The sequence below is a fragment of the Temnothorax longispinosus genome, chromosome 4 (genome assembly GCF_030848805.1).
Source record: "Temnothorax longispinosus isolate EJ_2023e chromosome 4, Tlon_JGU_v1, whole genome shotgun sequence".
In the NCBI taxonomy this organism is placed as follows: Eukaryota; Metazoa; Arthropoda; class Insecta; order Hymenoptera; family Formicidae; genus Temnothorax; species Temnothorax longispinosus.
This window is the reverse complement of record NC_092361.1, coordinates 4,313,613-4,331,559: the sequence shown is the minus strand read 5'-3', so window position 1 is coordinate 4,331,559 and position 17,947 is coordinate 4,313,613. Positions and strand designations below refer to the sequence as shown.

The 17,947-nt window shown below is 38.2% G+C and overlaps 1 protein-coding gene across 7 annotated transcripts in view; it reads right to left on the bottom strand.

The window, feature by feature from the left end:
• The window catches only part of LOC139812023 (uncharacterized), a 227,997-nt gene extending 222,433 nt beyond the window's left edge, over positions 1-5,564 (bottom strand). For 2 of the 7 annotated variants that reach the window (XR_011731805.1, XM_071776631.1), the window contains exon 1: positions 5,143-5,564. The gene's annotated coding sequence lies outside the window, so the exon portion shown is untranslated. The other 5 variants (XM_071776636.1, XM_071776633.1, XM_071776634.1 and 2 more) reach the window with 5 other exon arrangements.
• Positions 5,565-17,947: the final 12,383 nt, after the last annotated feature.

Here is a 17,947-nt window from a genome sequence, read left to right as displayed (position 1 = left end):
GAAGTTGAGAACTTTCTTAAGCCGCCTCTAAGCCGCTGATCCGATTTACGATCTCATATCTACCACTGTTTTTTTTTAAATGCCCTCCTACCGTATTTTTAGCCGATACACCGAGCAATATTTTGAAATTGAACGCGTGCTTCTTTTATGAAATGGAAAATACTTCCATCCCGTAGCGTCATTTTTCAGATTTCACGAATGCTTTCCAGCTCTCAATATTTACGAAAAAAATTAACCCATTTTGACGTTGCGTAGAATTGTTAGGAAAATTACAGCTATTGTATATAGTAAGAACATTTTTCTATTTATCAAGAAAAGATCGTACGACTCATCCTTCGTTATTGCCCTCGTTATCACCATTATGTTCATAATTTATCTCTTCCAATCGAGTGACCAATTACCGAAACAAGACTTAATACTCTAATAGAAATCGTCGCTTATCGCGATGGAAAGGAAAAGGTCGACGTCTGTTCCATTAATTATTGAATAAAAAGTAATTCTAACATTATGACAAATGTTGTGCTACTTTTTTTAAAGAAACTAAGTTAATTTTAATTTCAAGAGAGAAATGGCCAAATTTTTCGTAGTATCCTGATCATCTTCTGTATTTCCTGTGACATTAGGCATCTGTGATAAAACGGCAGTCAATTATATTCGACGAAATTAACGCGCACCATGTTACAACAATTACTGCTATCAATCGTTTTGCTACCTTGAACACCGAGATAGTATTTCCGCACGAAATAGGTCGTATCATTTAATTTCGACAACGTTCTGCTTATTTTTTCTTTCACAGTCGATTTATTACAATGATATTTTTAGGAATAAGAAAAGTAATATTACTATATTACGAAAGAATAATTATCGTTATTATGATTTTTATAGTTAAAAGTTCTTATATTGATTTTTAATTTATATAAAATTTATACCCAAGTATTTTTAATTGTAATTAACGTAATATATTTCGCGAGACATTTATCAATAGAACTACTTTTCGTATAATTGTCTTCTCGATTTGGCGTCAGTAGATTCTTATCAAGGTTCATAAATTTTTGTATGCCTTAAGCTCTCTGCTTATATATCGTCTACGAATAAAGCCGATATAATCAGCGCTGGTTATCAAGCGCTTAATTATATCCCGCACCGTATATACCTTCGCCGCATTCCTTCCGACTCCGCAAAACATAATTCGCGTCGCACCTAACATTAGCATGATCACGGCTGAATTGCGGCGGTCAAATCCCGTATCTGGAGCGCGTAATTTACGCGTTTCGCGCGCCCGCGTATGCAATATCGCGGCATTATCGCGAGAAAACGGATTATAAGACCGCGGTTAATCCCGGCCCGTGATAAGCTCGCGCGGACTGCACTCCGTTATCAGGCGGTCCCGCACGGCGGGTTCACGGGCTGCGACGATGCGGCGGGCAATTATTGTGCACCGGCATAAAGCGCGAGTCCTTATAGACGTCACTGTTTAATGCACTCGAGTGCCAGCCGGCCGCGTCTTCGACAAATATTTGTCGACACTGCTCCGCGCTTAATCGCGATCAAGTCGCACCAGGGATCCGGCTTGCTCAGATGAATTTCGCGCGAACGATATCTATATCAAATTCCTTCGAAGCTCCGATGTTCGCGCGACGAACGGATTTTTCGGTATTTTAAAACGCTGTCTTTTCTTTCAAATTCACCGTGCGCATTGCTTTACAATTAGTACTAGACACACTAAGCAATCTATAACTTGTTTCAAATTTCGAAATTTTGCTTATAATTTCATATGATATGTATAAATGTATTTTAATGTACGCACTTTTATACGTATTTTATGTGTGTGTGTGTGTGTCTAATCCTTCAAACGATTCTTGCATTACACGATACATAAAATTGTAATTAGAATTACCCTGGATTCTAATGCTAATTATAGATAATTATAGATAATTATAGGCTCAAAATATTAAAGAGAAACCCAGTGTTATATATTCATTAATATCTCTTACATTCTCTTGCTTTATTTTTATCTTTCGTTTCTAAGTTAATAAAATTTAGCAATTATAATCGTATACAAATTGGTATATAGATTGATAAACGTACTTGAATATTCTTTTTTACCTGTTTTTCGCAAACGTTTGTTTACGTCTATACAAGTTGCGTTCTCTAGAAGAATAAATAAAGAAATATGTATTTTCCAAGAATCAGTGGAGATAATATGTTATCACGCGATTGTCGCATGTATCAAGAAATTACACGTTATATGTTACATAACGATTTGTTCTGCTAGTGCGTCAAGCCTATAAGATTATATGGATATCAGTAGAGTGATCAAAAAACGCAGTTTTAAAATTGAACGATCAGTATGGTTTGCGAGCGATTCAGTGAGTTAAAAAACACAAATGTGCGCAAAATATGATTTTAATTGAGCGAGCATGACATTCAGCTCCTTCTTGTGGATATCACGTAAAAGTGCAAACCCACGCAGCAAAATTTTGACGAGCACTATTTCGTGGAATCAATTGGAGATGAGTCGCTGGAACGGACTATGCAATCTGACACGTACACCGATGCAAAAACTAATGTGAGATTGAATTCATTAATTCGATAACCATCTGCGGATCCGTACTATTTATATGTGTACGATAAAAAGGTTCAATTTAAAAAGCCATTTCGCCAGACCGCGAACGCGTAGCGCGCAATACAGTTTTTATGCAGTTTGTATATTACTTTCAATCTAGATTGTCGCATGAAAATTGAAAATTTTCATCGCTTCGAGAAAAAAGTTAACGTCTTAGCGTAACTTTTTAAATTAAATAATCATCTAAAAAAGATACCTTATAGTATCGTCAATAATATTTCTATCATTTTCGTTCGATTAATTGACCTCGATAATTACCGACAGTAACTCGACACAGTTTCGCGTTGTTTTACACAAACGGCCGCGACAAGTTGACCCGCGCGTTTCACCAGCATAATTCCACGTCAATTAAAGTTTCTCTTTCGTCGTGGTATACAGAGTCGATCGCGCTTTAAAGTCGGTCAAGGTTACGGTTTATCGACAATCGTATATAACACCCCGTACAGGCGGAATATTCGATCGGTCGCGTATTACGTTTGATTCGTAACAGCGACATGAGTCTTTGTTTCTCTCTCTCTCTCTCTCGTTGTGCCGATCAAGCCAAACGTTTTTACGGCCATTTGCACGACCGCGTAAAATGTAGAGAGAGGGCACAGATAACCGCGATTTTATTAGTTCGATTTTTCCTTCCGCTACGAACGAGATCCCGGAGAAACTTTGTTGGGAAAAATTCACGTCAAAGGATGCCGCCCAAGCTCGCGAGAATTTCCTTTTACCGTGTCAATATTGCTCGGTTTATCGATTAAATTCTCTGTAATTCGAAATATAAGCATCAATCAGCAATATAACCGTCACTTTTACTTTATTATGCCATCCAAATCAAGCTTTAAAATGTTTCATACGATTTATATGTACGATTGCGCGACATTTCGCTACGCTGTTTAAGCTTTCACTCTGATTTCGAACCTCCGGATCGCGAAAATTTTGCCGCGCAATTCGACCGACGTTAAAATTGCTCTGCAACGCGCACTTGTATTTATATTTATTAATATTATATATGCGATTAAATTATATGACCGTCATATCATTATTTTATGATCAGTCGCGCGAGAAAATGACATCTGCATTAATTTTATATTTATTATCGATGCGAAGACCTCCGATGGTTTTAATTCGCATAAAATCTGCATAATTAAGGTACACAATCACCGATACTTTCAATAATTTTCCCCGATCGCGCGTATAATCAGTCGGAAAAATGCGACATGCATGGACAAGCATTTCGCTACCCGAGATTTCGCGAGACGCTTTCACGAGAATTTATTGACGTTTTTAATTGAGCAAAATTATAAGAATTACAAGGATTTCTCGCGGGATATCCTATATATCACCGTCCTGATGCAAAATCGCAACGCGCTCGCGTCGTGCACTCGCGTTTCCACACTCCACTAGAATAAATTCCGTTGTCTCTAATCAAGCGTTTATTAAAGAACACAGCTCCATGAGTCTAATTTCGCAAGATAACGAACACACTGAGCCGATCCAAGGTCGCTCGTTATCGCCGTGTATACGTGTAGTTGCATCGTAATATTCCACTGGCACTAATTCAATTTACATTACATCGCGATCGATAACGAAAAGGAGCCGTTCTCGGCAACTCGCACTTTTCCCCGTTTCTCTCGCTTCCGCCTTATCGGTTTCCTTCTTGACTTCGTTTTTCTCGGACAACCGGTGAAGCGCAACGATGTGACACGCGACGATAAGGCCGCGCTTCGGCAACTGACGAAGGTGCCGCTTTATTATTGGCTCGGTACTACTGGTGGCTGATAATACACACCACGTAACTGATAAACAAACGAACCCCGTCGAATGAAAAAGAGATGAAGACGGCCGCACATGAGATCTCGTTAAACTTCAAGATAAAGCACAGTTCTTTCATAAAGACGAAAAGCTGTCCACTGCGAATTTTTACTACACTTGTATTATTAATTCTTTGCATTATCTAATTTTGTCTAATTATTAAGAACAAATGACCTTCTTCGTGAAATCTAAATATAACGAGATATAAAGGACGTTTTTATACGTTTCGTGCAGCTGTTTTCCGTATCAACGAGGATGAATAAGATTAAAAGCGCTGATTGCGAATAATTAGCGTGTAATGTAAATTTTGTTTATGTAAAGATTGCACGCGAGCCTATTAAGATTGTATTTTTAATCAACGCTCCGATAAGACTTGTTCCTCGGAAGCACCCAACATAAAAGCCACCCTCATGATCCGAGGAATGAATTAGACGCGAAGAAGTGCCGTTCTCTTCCTGCTTTCTTCTCGAGTCGCGCTTTACCCATTTCTTTCGCGTCACTCGACGATTCTTATCGGTATTATCTCATTTTCCACGACTGCGGCGACGGCGGCTCCGGTCTAATCAGAGCGTTTCGATTTATTATCTCCGTGCTACCTCCAACATAGGTCGGTCTCACTCGGCGACAACAATGTTTTCACTCACTCCGAAGCAATGAGATGCAACATACGTATTAAAGTTAATTTAACCAATCTGAAAATTGAATCTTAAAATTACCTCGATTAGATAACAGTATTAAGATCGATTAAATAAATTAAATCAATTAAATCGACTTTAATATCACTTTCGCGACACTCGATAAGACTGGACCAACAATTTTACTGCATTATTTTTCTCCACTATTTTCCAGTATTTCCCCCAGCTTTCTCAATTTTCCGCGTAGATTTATTCGAGTCCTCTGAGCTGCCAGACTGCATCATATTTTCCGTGGTAATCGAGACTCCACGTCACAAAATGCGCGAGAAATAATCGAGTGGGCGGCAGTTCACATCTCGCGGATCCGCCAACTATCTATCGATTAAACATTTCATTGTTACACGTGCGACACCAAATCTCTTCCCAATCACACTTCCGGTCACGAGCGAGCGCCTCGTCGCGTGAGCGCAAAAATTGCGGCGGCGGACTAAGCAAGAAATTAAGGAGACAGGTGAGGCGAGGTTCGATAAGCGGTTTCTGGCTGGCTGCGGAGGGAGAGACGAAGGGAGAGAGAAGCACGTGAGAGAGTAGGCGCGAGCGGGAAAGAAAAACGCGAATGCGAGCCGTCGACGAGGACAAGACACAACTCCACAGTGTGGAGAGGGGCACAACCGCAGTGGCGCTCAATTATAGCCGCAGTGTGGTTACACGGAATTGGCGAAACGATTACGACTGTGAGTCATTGCCGACTCAGTGCTGTTTAGTTCGGCATGTTCGGCGAACGCCGTGACCGAGTGGGTCCTAAAGTGCAGGCTTAGTAAAGACTCCTTTTTGTATAGATGAAGAAGCAGCAAGAACTGAAAATGTTTAAGTAGAGATGCGGTACAAAGGGGAGAGCATTATAAGAAGAAAGTGAGACTTCAGTTTGTTCGTCAAGTGAGTCTCTTCGGAGATTCTTCTTTGGCAAGAAGAATGGAACGATGTAATATATACATAAGCAAAAAGTACAAGCTATATTTATATGCGTCTTCTGTTATTTTTAAGATATACGGTTTTACGATATCGGATGTGATAACATAATTCTTCCTCGCGGCTACGTTTGCTGTTCGTTTAATTTATCGTTTATACAGCATGCGGTAAATCACGAGATCGCAAATTGTAACAGAAATCAAGTTTCAAAGTTAAGCATCCGGCTGTAATTCGTGATTTGCGCAGACTGTTGATCCAGTCGCGCCCGCCGTTAATTGCTCGGAAAATTGTCCTGTTTGTGCTGTAAGATATCAGGACTCTCATCCTTAATTAATTGAAACTCGAATGACGTCGTTTTATGACCTGCTAACGCATTTAAAATCGTGTATCGTGCTCGTATGTGCATATACACCTATGCATATATGTCGCGTCTCTCTCTTCTTCAAGGCTCGGTTACGCATTCAATTAGAAGCGTTTGATTTTACGGGCCGCGGATTTAGGAAGGAAAGAACAGGAGCGAAGCCGGCGGAAACCATAAATTTTCCCAGGCGCTTATAAAGTCTACTTAAAACCCGCCGTATCCGATTCTAAGATGAAATTCACAAGGAGTTCTTTCGTCTTCTTTCATGCGACTTTTCAAGGAGTGCTCGCAAAGTTTTTAGTATGAGAATATACTTTGTCGCGTTAAGTCTCGATAAAATCTATCGTCTTTAAGTGCAGTATTAGCGATATAGAAAATATTTCCGCGACATTGGAATGATTAATGGACGTTGTAATAACGACGTTTTTTAATCTATTGTAAGGAAACAATTATTACGCCGCTAAATTATATCGGGGACTAACCGCGGAACAAGTTCCACCGCGGCGAGAAATAATTTCAAGATATTATAAATTAAAGTAATGCATTAGTCGATAAAGTACCACGTAATTCTCCTGAGTGTTTGAATACTTTGAATTATACGCAGAAAGCCGAGGAGTAGAAATTTCGCTGGCGCGACGTCGTGTCCCGATAGCACAGGTGTCGAGGTTTAGAGTGACATGCCAAGGAAAAGTTATCGAAGCCGCAAGAGTTCTTGAAACTGACAATATTTTGAGAAAAAATATTAGAGACGATTCCATTTCACATTGAAAATTCAAATATCTCAATCAATATTGCAGTTTAATTAAACGCTCATAGATTATTTAATAGAAAATTTCCGGCTGTATGTTAAAAAATTATTTCCATTATTCCAAGAATAATGAACGACTTTTAAGTAGCATTAGATTCTCAACATCTGCTTTCATTGCGGATTCCTTGGACATAATGTATATTGATATTTACAATCCTTAAACTGTTCTTCGGCGTAAATTAAAACTTACATTAGTACTCGACCGCGCCGAATTAAATATGTAAGTTCGTGAATTATCTATAGTATAAGCTAAACGGTCGTCTTACTTTCCCTCTTAATTATGGATTGTTCCCCAAGGTCTTTGATGCCCTCTAAAATTTAATTATCTGCGCGTTGAAACGTGATAAATCGTACGAATTGCGTACTATCTCGGAAATCATCACATCGTTGCTGTTAGAGATAGGGGAATGCTGATGATGCGTTGAATTTATTGTCAACAGCAAGGGATCTTTGATGTACCCGCACGACCGATTAAAGCCTGGCGACCGGTTTCGCTCACAATTAGTAGCGATTTCCTCTCGTGGAAATAAATTACCCCCGTTCACACCTCGCCAACTCGGTTTCCATGGTGTGCTATGAGACAGGTGATCGCTATCGCGCGAGCAGAGTTTCTGGTAATTTGCACAATACCCTCCCCATTAGAACGGCGATTTGACGCATAAGGAAATTGTAAAACGACTTTGATGCACGAGGTTTACGCGGATCTTTAATCACCTTATGCTTTGCGGTCTCTACGGTCTCGCTCTTGCTTATTTACTGACTCTTGCGTCTCTTCGGAATTTCTTTTATATTTTTATTAACTCAGAGAATGAAAATTGCATTCGAGATATTTTTTGCGCAACATATTTTTTTTCGTGTGTGCTGCATTAACTCAATCGTAGCATTATTTATTGTTAGGAGAGTGACTATGACTTTTTTAAATTCTTTCTTCTACGTGCAATTATACATACCTAATAAAGAATTTATTTAAACAGCGACATGATAGCTTATATGCATTAACTCAATCGTAGCATTATTTATTGTTAAGAGAGTGACTGTAACTTTTTTAAATTCTTTCTTCTACGTGCAATTATACATAATAAAAAATTTATTTAGACCAGCAACACGATAGCTTATACGTCATGTTGAAACTGAGAAAAGTCCTTCATTATAAAAAATGTTTCATTAATTAAAAAGGATATCTTGTTAGAAAAATTTAACATGTACAAATTTCACATAATATGATTCATATTTCAATGTAAAAGCAGTAATGTTTGCGTATAAGTTTAAAAAATTAATCTTGAAAATTTTTTTGTAATTATTATATGTGTCATTGTAATTTTTCTTTAAAGGAAAAAAACTGCGAATTAATTAAAAGATATTATCAGTTATATTTTGACAGATTCTGTTTAAAAGCCGTGCATCGCATCACATCCACATTTTGCATCCAAAAGCAGAAACTCGTTACTGCGTCCATTTATATCCACGAGTCTCTCCGCATGAAAAATAATGTTTATACAGTCGTGTGCTTGAAGCAAGAAATGAAAGATTGCATTCGCATCGCTCTCCCGTAACCGAACCGCGTTCCCGGGCTTTCGTATCGCAAGAAAGTTGAGAGCGCTCCTTTTTCGCCGCGAAGCCGCGAGATAAACGGCGGGGAACCGACCGGCACGAGACGGTACGAGGTAAGCGGATTACCCATGCCGGACGAGACGCGCGTGCCCGCCGCGCGCAGAGGAAGTTCGCAAAGTTTCGTTTCCACTGCTATTCGCGATGCATTTGCATGGGAAACGCGCGCGTCGTGGCATCACGCCCGTAATTCGCATAATAAATGACGTAATGAGTCCCTGACGGCACGTTAAATTCCCACGAGCGTTGTGGTTTGGGAACTCGGGAGCTCGTCTCGAAGCGAGTGTCGATCGAGAGGATGAACAAAATCTTCTCGACCAAATGGACAGCAACGAAATCTTCTCGACCAAACGGACAGCTGTTGGTTTATGTTAATTAGATAACCTACTAAAACACGTTTTATTCTTATTTGACGGAGAGGAGATTGATTTTCTGTCGCAGAAGTGTAATTGAGAAAAAGAATTTCGCTACAGATAAATTATTTTGAGAAGATTCCGTTTGTAAAATTTTTGTTATTTAGTATTTGAAACATATACGCATGGTGGAAGGAAACACCACGCATATACGTTTCTCTCCTCATTTCTTCAGTATTTTGCCATTTAATTGAAAATAGACTAATATAGTTATGACTGTGCTTTCAAGGATTTCGTAAAAAAAAATGCGGACAATGATTTCACTCTTCGAGAGTCACCACGGGTATGGGAAAGTTAAACGTCCGTTTCAAAGACGTCTCGGGAGGTCGTTTAGGTGAAGGATATTTCTCGGGATTTCCTTTGACATGCGAATTCTCCTACCAATGACCCGATCATCAAAGAACGAACGTGACGCGGAATATTAAGAGGACTGTGTGTCAACCGCGTACACGTGATCCGGATTTATCGAAACTCAGCGGACAGGTCCCTCTTTTTGTCCGCCTGTCACCAGACACATTGACCACGAATACGCTTAATGACCCCAGACGAAATATCTAATTTTTCTTTTTCTTCCCGATCAGTCTTTCGAGCAAAGCGCTTTGAGAGATACAAATACGAAATAAAGCCATTCAAAAGAGATATTTTATAAATACAGATCTTTTACAAATCCTTTTAGCCTGACAAACAAATAAATTTTACTACTTTTCTTTTATTACATGCTGATTCGAATATATCTTTCACACACAAAAGACGTTCTTACTTGAATCTGATAAATTCACAAAAGTGTACATTATGATAAATATAAATGTTACATTTTATGAATATATGATTATATGACTATTAATTAACTACGTACTGCAAACGATGAAAAATTTTTATTATAAATAAAATTTAGTTTGACTTTTATATTTTAAACAAGTATTATTTTAATTAATTTAAAGAAAAAACGAGTTTGCACGCACTAATGCCAATTCAAGTAAAGAGTCATAAAAGCGATTTTACTAAACGGTACATAGTTCCCTTGACATCCTTATCTGAGGCCTCCTTAAGGTATCCAAGACTGACAGTGTGAATTATGGTAGTTCTCGTGAAACGAATGAGACATTTAACCTAAATATATTTCATCTTATGCTAAATTTGACTACAGGTATTTTACAATTTAAAAAATATATTAAATGGAAGATGTGTTATTAAAGGCATCTGTTATTTTAAAATTTCTTAACAGATATAAGATGGGATAATTCTTTACGTAATTTTTTTGAGTGTTTTTATTTTAAGTGTTTTTTCTTTTGTAAATAAACAAAGCAAAGCAAAATTCTACTTAAATAAAACTTATTAAGTTAAATAAAGTGTAATAAAAAAAAAATCTTTTATGTTCGCACGCTCAATACTAAATTCATGAAAATTTGTATAGATCTCTGCTATTTTACAATTTACAAATTGTCGATTCTTCGACGTTACTTATTTTGCGGCAGTCTATTGTGTTGTAGCGTTTTCCATTCATCGTACTTTTCTCATCGTTTCTAAATTAATAAGCAATTCATACTGTAATTATTTCCCGACGATCACGCATATACAACAGTACCAATTATTTTCTACGCAAATGTGTCGCAACAACGCTTGCCGATGAAACTTCCTACGACACGGATGTTACTCAATTACTATTATCCATCATCAAAATTCGCCTACTAGTTACATACAATCGGGTACATTAACAAAAACTTCATTAAACGCGACGTATTCTTATATACGAATTCTTTTCGTCCTTTACAAGTACAAAGCAGATAAACCGCGTGATTGGTTGTGTAAGCAAGAAACTTATATTGAATATTACAAAAAATGAAAAATATCGGTACAGTTAAATAAAGAATTTAAGTTGCAATTAATTTTATAACTTTATTAGTTAATTTTAATTTAATGCCGAATATATGTACGTATAACGGAATTCAAATTTCTGCACGTGCATTCAGCGTCGCCTCAAGTGCAACAGCCCTTATAAGGCGGATGTCTTCGCGAGAGGTGGATCGTTCCCACCTTAGGCCCACGAAGAGACACATGTGCATGACACATCGACTGGGCGCGGGCATGACACATCGACCGACGTTGCAATCGTGCGCGATCGTGCACGTACACGCCTAATGTGTATGTACGAAACCGCGACCGCGCGAAGACGATTCATTCACTCCATCGTTACCGAATTTCGTGAGTTTTTTTGTGGACCACCAACTCCATTCATCTCTCACCGGAGAATCGAGATCGTGACTAGAAGCAAGACTTCCTATTCTCCGCTATTTTCGGTCAATGAGTATTTTAAATATAAAAGAATGCATTTTTGTGCATTGTTGGGTTTTTTAGGATACTTTTTTAAATCTTTATTAAAGTATTTTTCTACGTTTGTCGTTCAATTATATACTTGTACACTTTTGAAACTTTGGTTTGACGTTATTGAAATTAAGAGTTTCTCTGCGAGATACCTTATATATTAAATTTCTTTAAAAAAAATCAATTTGTTTATTAAATAACTATTATAGTATTTTTTGCAGTTGTATATTTCTATTATACCATTCCATTTAAAATAAAACCTATAATGTCTAAATTTTTATATTGTACTCAATACTTATTATCATCATAATGGCTCAAGAGATACAAGATATGAGACACCCGGTATTTAGTCAACCCACATCCATTGTTCTCCTTTCTTTTTGTTTTATCCTTCCGTCTCTTCATCGCGTAGGTTCGAAGGAAGTTAAGTAGAAAGAATAAGAGACGAAAAGTATTTTCGTAAAAACGGTCAACATGCAGAGAGTTATTTACTTCCTATTACTTGAAAAATTGTTTCAGAAAAAAAGCTGCAAATTGTCGAAAAGATCTAGAGTGGCAAAAAAACTTAGATGCACTGAAATACATCTCATATAAATTTTTTAAAGTCGTTCAATTAAGATTCGCACAAAGACTCGCACAAAATTCGCACAAACTTTCAAAAATTTGAAAGTTGCAAGTTTATGTTTGCGGAAACTGCTACTTCCGATGATCCGCGAAAACGAGCTGAAAAATATTGATTCAGTTTGCTTTTTGATTAGACAAAATATTCGCACTCTTTAAACGGGACTTTCGCGAATCCCATCGGAGTTCGCGAAGTAGGTCGTCGCTTCAGCATCATTACGGTGGGAACTTCTGGCTTCTTGTCGGCCTGGCGAGTTGGTTTCGGCCTTCCGTAGGTGGTGACCTTTTCTGTGCAGCCTTGGTTCCGATTGGTCCCACTAAGTAAAGTTTGGATCGACAGAGTCCGTAGAACTTTCGGTGACCATTACTCACGGTAAAGACTTTGGCTTCCGGATTATTACCACGCTCACGTGCATATTAATTTGCTACGCGTCGAAATAACGACGCATAAACCTTGTATGAAATGTCGTGGAAGGGAAAGATAGAAGTAACGAACAAAGATTTTATGGAAAGCCAATGTGTAGCAATCATGCAGTCGTCGAGCTATTTGTTAAATGTGCAACTCACGCAGTGACCGTCAATGACGATGAATATTTCGAAATCAATATACTCTGTCAATATCACTGAACTTTGATTCGTTCGATAACGGTTCGATAACGAACGCGTGACAAAAAGAAGTACTGGAATTGGGAGATTCTCGAATGTCGAGATCACTTGTTTTTTGCGATCTTTAACCCGCGCGACCTAAGACGAGATACATAAAAGTGACACTCGCGCATCTGTTATAAACATATGGTCGATTTACGTAACAACATACGTGTTATGTATGTACATTAAACGATTACTGCAGTAAAGGAATAAATGAAGAGTTTCATTTGAGATAAAACGCAATAATTAAATTTTTATACTGTACTCAATATTTATTGCCACTGTTGCGATGGGACAATAAAATTTTTACGACAGTATCTCGTGTGAGAGTGTTCTAAAGAACTGCCTAAAGAACATTTTATCTTCTTAACACGATATGCCTTGTAATATTCGAAGCTCAATCGACTGGTAGTTTCGGAAAATACTTTTCCTTTCTTTATGTTGCATGGGAGCGCTTTGTATTCCTTATATTATTATATGTTTTTGTAGTTATTTTATTTAAGATGTACTTCTGTTGCGTTTAAATAAAATTTCATAGTCAGATTACATCTTATGATCATCCCCTACCAATGAAATAGATATCGATATCTCTACAAAGATATGTTAATTATTGGTTTCGCGTAATATTATGCATAATAATAGACCCTTCCCTCAATTTTGCTTGTCTCATCAAAGATTGCCGTCGAAGTCCTCTCGTCGAACTGCTTTGATAACACGAAATTATTTAAATACCGAGACACACACAAACGTCGCTGGATTTTAATTAAAACTTTTGTCCAACTATGTCGATTTATTCATCACTGTTCGTCCCCTCGATGCGATTTGCGTCCTTTTAATATTCTTTTCGTATTCATCAGTATCCAAATTAATCAAAATATTCCGCGTTCTTCATCATATAATTTTTAACAATTCTGAAACCAACGGTGCTTCAATAGGAATTTGTCGAGAGGTTGTGACAGACAGACTGACATATTGTCGGGATTATTGTTAAAAAAAACGCATCCCCTAAATATCGGAAGTGCCCGAACGTGCTAATGAAATACTAATTAAGGTCACGCGGCACAAAAATTTTGCACAATTCTCGACGATTAATCACTAATCGATAACCATTCATCGACGCGCGCGGGACAGGAGACATTATCCGATTGATAGCCATTCAGAGACGAGAGCTAGCCAACATCGCCAGCGGATTCGACGGGCGCGCACGGCCATCGAATATTAATTAGGGATTATACGCCAAAAATTTCGCGAGTGCAGAGGCTTCTCGAAACGGAGCAGCGGTAAAGAGCAACGGAGAGAGAAGACCCGTTCCATTTCGTCCTTTCTCTTCCCCTCGGCGCTGACATACGGTTTCGAGATGCTTCAAAACTGCCGCGCGGTTGTTCTCGAGACCGTTTGTCTTTCGTGTAAATCCTCTTTCATCCCTTGTCCCTTTGTGAGCGACATCCCGCATCAAATTTCCTCTCTATATAATATCTATAAACGGTCCACGAGAACGAGTGACAATGACGTGTTGCCGCGGCATTTCTATTTTTAGTGTTTATTATATCTGCAATTCTGTCTAAAGTTTTTGTACAAATGAATTTTAAACGTCTTAACTTCAGTTGATTTTACATTAAAATACAAAAACAAAAAAGGGACGAAAATTACATGAGGTTAATCAATTGCAAATCTGTGCACTTGAATTAAATTGCGGATTCATGTTTTCTTTTCCGAGATATTTTTCGATACTTTTACAAACGGCACCGTGGCCGACGCGTGATGACCAGCGAGTTCATCGTGCGCTGTAGCGCGCATGCGTTTCCAATCTGAAAATCGCGAGATAATGTCTTAATTAAAATCTGATAGGTCACCGCAATTAGCGCTGACGCCCCTGCATCGCATGATAATCGCGTGAGGCGAACGGAACACGTAGATTCGAACGACGTGCACAAGCGCGGCCGCTTGATGCGGAGAAATTGCTTTCCGCAACTATACTGGGCGATAAATACTTGCTTGCGCCGCTTCTCGTTGTTATTCATTACAGCGATCTTATTATCCGTTCTTTATGGTCCATTTCTCCGTAGCATAAGGTGAAGCGTTTTACGGACGACGGGCGTGTATCACGGACGACGTTATAACGACATTTCCGCCGAGGCGCTTCCCACCGTTTGCTTGCAATTTGGCGAGCGTTCTCTCCGGTCTTATCGTCACTAATGCCGAAATTAGAATATCTAAGGTGGTATCTTGGCGAGAAAGCTTCCATCGCGGAGAATGACTCTTTGACAAAACTATACAAGATATTTCATGAAACTGAGAAAGGTTGCATACTCGGTTGCATCTCGAAAATACGCATCAGTATCAACGTAGTCGATATTTATGATTATAAACGATTTTAAACGCAGATATTACGAAGGAAGAAGTGTTCGAATCGAGAGAGGCACGGTTCACATAATTTTTCATTGCGCATCTTGGATATCGTGAGAATGAGAACAGGCAATCCTGAATTAAATGAAATTTATGACTCGCGTCATGAAAACCGATTCAAAGCCACAGCAATAAAAAAGGCTAAGACAAATGGGAGAGGCTTTGAGAGTGCCGTTTGAAGAATCGGTGGGAGGAACACGATTACCTCTCAGTTTTGTTCGCAAATACTATATTTAATTAAAAAAACCGTTTAATCCAACCAATTTGGTACTACTCTACTTTTTCTTATCTCTATTATACACCCTCAGAAAAGATTTCTAATAACGAGACAAAAAGTATTCTTGACATGTTTAATCTCATTACAATCTGAAGTAGTATAAAAATAAAACAATATTGAGATTAAATCTATAATTCCTATTCTCTTCTCTCGAATAAAATAAGATTGACTTAATAATCTTGAGACAAGAATAACATATATAAATTTAAGCTTATATATTCTTGCGTTTAGGTATGTAGAAATCTTTTCTGAGGGTGTAGTCAATAATATATTTGTACACATTTTGAATATCATTCACTGTGTGCAATACATATTTGTTTTGACGTAAAATAATTGACAATATAATTGAATTTTTATTAAGTATATAACCGCGTATAATAAAATATATAATAATATATGAATTTAATAAAGATAATAAATAATCCAATCGATTTCTGAGATAGGTATGACATTAAAAAAGAGACAAATGCATAAAACATCGGTGCAGTTTGGTATTCACACGTGTTTGTTTTCCACGCAAAGTAAAGCCTTCATGCGCATGTTGGCTGATTGCCAGATAGAGATTCTCGCTTTGGGGTTGAATCCAAAACGGATGTTCCAGGGGGATGATTAATGTGACGGTGCGCGTATTGACACTGGCCGGCCGCGCCATACTTGATGTATCTGTTATCTTCTTGATTTTCAGCACGTCTGCGCTTGGAAATTGCAAAAAAGAATTATTGTCACACATTAACAATAAGCTATTATTTTCTAAATCCGAATTTCTTAAATTCAAATTTCGAAGAGATATTAAATACGTTTACTTCTAATTATATATGTGCCGAATGGTTATAATCGCCTGAATGTCCAGGAAAATTGTAGTCAGTGGAACAAGAGATCTTTAATCGGACACTGTGTCCCGTAATTAATCCACGAAAATCTGTGGGTCAAGTTGGTACGCGCGTCAGTCTGCTCTTGTTTCTCTTTTCTCCGGCATGAATATTTATGAAGATCATGCTTATTTATGAGTCTCCTGTACGCGAATAATAAAATATGAAAATATTTATTGGCGCGCATTGCGCATACAGATTTTGCATCGACACCTCATAACGAATTTTGAAACATTGATTTTAATTATTTATCTATTAAAGATATTTTTTATCCGCGATGTCTCGCCGTGATCTAAATCTAAAAATCTGTTTTAATCGAATTTAATTTTGAAAACGACATTTAAAAATTACAAATTATTTTTCTGATTAATAAAAACCTCCCTGAGGAGATTTAGGCGAATTTTGATCTTAGGGATGTAATTGCGGAAGGTAGTCCGGTCTAATTAACTGTAAATCAAGGAAGATTCTCCCTCGCATAATAACTTTTTTTCTTAGGCTGATTTCTGTGGAAATTGCGAGAAAGGAAGACGAATTATTTATGGCGGTGCAATCTACTTTATTCTCGAGAGCGATTAGATTTTTCTCGAGGAAGGGAGAGACTCACTTCCGCGTTATTCCGTGATTCTATATCTCTGTTCCTTTTTTTTTCGCGGGACATTGCGTTTGTGCGTAAAAGCGGAACAGAGATAAAATAGACAGAAAAGAGGATTATCAACGTTCCCGCAGCAGCAATTCAATTGCGGAATCCTGAGCCTCTCTCTCCTCGTGACTCTCAGTTTTGTTTCCCTTCTTCCTTTTTTAAATCCAAAATCGAATTTTTCCGATATCCTGCATGACGTAGTAAGCCTCGATATTTTAAATACCGTTACGTATCATTGCCTTTGGTTTGCAACGGTTGGATTAAACGGTTTTTCCAATTTGGTAGTTAGTTAGTACCAAAAGAAAAGTAGGTTACAAAGCCCCTAGTCACCCCGACCTATAAGGTCTTTCATAACAATTCCCTTTAAATTATTTTATTATATAGCAGGCAGGCTGTGTGGGATACCGACGCCCAGTTTCTCCGCACGAGAGTCTCCCGTTAATTTCTTGTGCGGGGGAGGGAGGAGGGCGCAGTTTGGAAGCGAAGTATTCTTGTCCTCTGCTTCCTGTGATCAGGTGGACTCGAATCCGATTCCTCGGGGTCCTCATATAGTCACAAATCTGGCGCTTTATCACTATCACACTAACGCCCTAAGCAGAGTAGTAAGAAATAGCATTCTCTTGTGAAAGCCAGCGACCAAAAATAAAATTTATCACGCTAGATTCTGAAGTGTATATACTCGCACAAGGCAAGGCACTTCGCCGCACCTGCGCGCTCGTAACGCGATTATATGAAACTTTTTCGACGATGATGTTTCGAGACGTGCTGAGAGAGAATGTTAGGTCTTTGTCGCAAATCCCAAAGCACGCTATTCCGCGAGAAGCGAAACGGGCGGGAAAATGCGAGAGGGGACGTCTAAATACTTAAGTCTGGCTATTAATCGTCAGTGTTCATAATATCCGCTATTACTTTACTCCCGTGGGAGAAAAGTTATTAATCCAGTA